Genomic DNA, 990 nt, shown 5'->3' with positions numbered 1-990 from the left:
AAGTGGTAATTCTATTCTTTACAATACATTAACAATATAAATTTTATGTAAAAACATTTGCCTACTTACTCAAGAAAAACTTAACAAACGGAGCTGATTGCTTACAGATTTGTAAGACTTTTCTATGTAAAATTGTTACATTTCTTTTACAAAACAACAAACCTCATGCTGTTAGTGAACAAACCTCAAACAAAATCTTAATGGTGTGAAAATGTTGTCGAAATATTTTATTAGATTTTATGCAAATTAAATAACTCCCCCACAAACATACATTATTTCTTCGGAAAGCATAAACTAACACACAAGCCTATTTGTATGCTATAGTTAATAAAACAACTTTGATTTGTAAGTGATCCCTTTCCCTTTTTCATATTTTTCCTCAAACCCATTAATTTTTCTATAGAAATTGTAACAAAGTTTACAAAACAAATGATTAATGATGGTGGCAAAAAAAAAAAAAATATAAAATATTTGTTACAAAATGTAATAAAACAAATTTTCCTCTCGTACATGTATACGTATAAGTAATATGTTGTGTACTTCTGTTCATATATGTATGTATACTTTTACATGCAACAACATTTTATTATAGTATTTTTATTTTGTTTAAAATTTTTAAAATTTCTACTAATAAAAACATTGTCCATATTTATTATGCTCATTTTTTCTTCCATTTCAAAGAGCATATACAATTTTTACATATCATTGAAAATATGCAAAATTTATGTGTGTTGTTTTTTAAACACATGTGTTATTTTTACTATTTTTATAAAAATATGTAAAAATCTGTTTATTGAAAATAACAATGATATCAATATATACATATGTATATCGTTTGGCAAAAAATGTTATTAAATTATTTTCTAAGGTATTCGTTCTTGGTAACAGAACTAGAACAGAACTAGAACAGAACTAGAACAGAACTAGAACAGAACTAGAACAGAACTAGAACAGAACTAGAACAGAACTAGAACATAACTAGAACAGAAC

This window comes from Lucilia cuprina, chromosome 2, assembly GCF_022045245.1.
Source record: "Lucilia cuprina isolate Lc7/37 chromosome 2, ASM2204524v1, whole genome shotgun sequence".
NCBI classification, from domain to species: domain Eukaryota; kingdom Metazoa; phylum Arthropoda; class Insecta; order Diptera; family Calliphoridae; genus Lucilia; species Lucilia cuprina.
Note: the sequence above shows the minus strand (reverse complement) of the source record.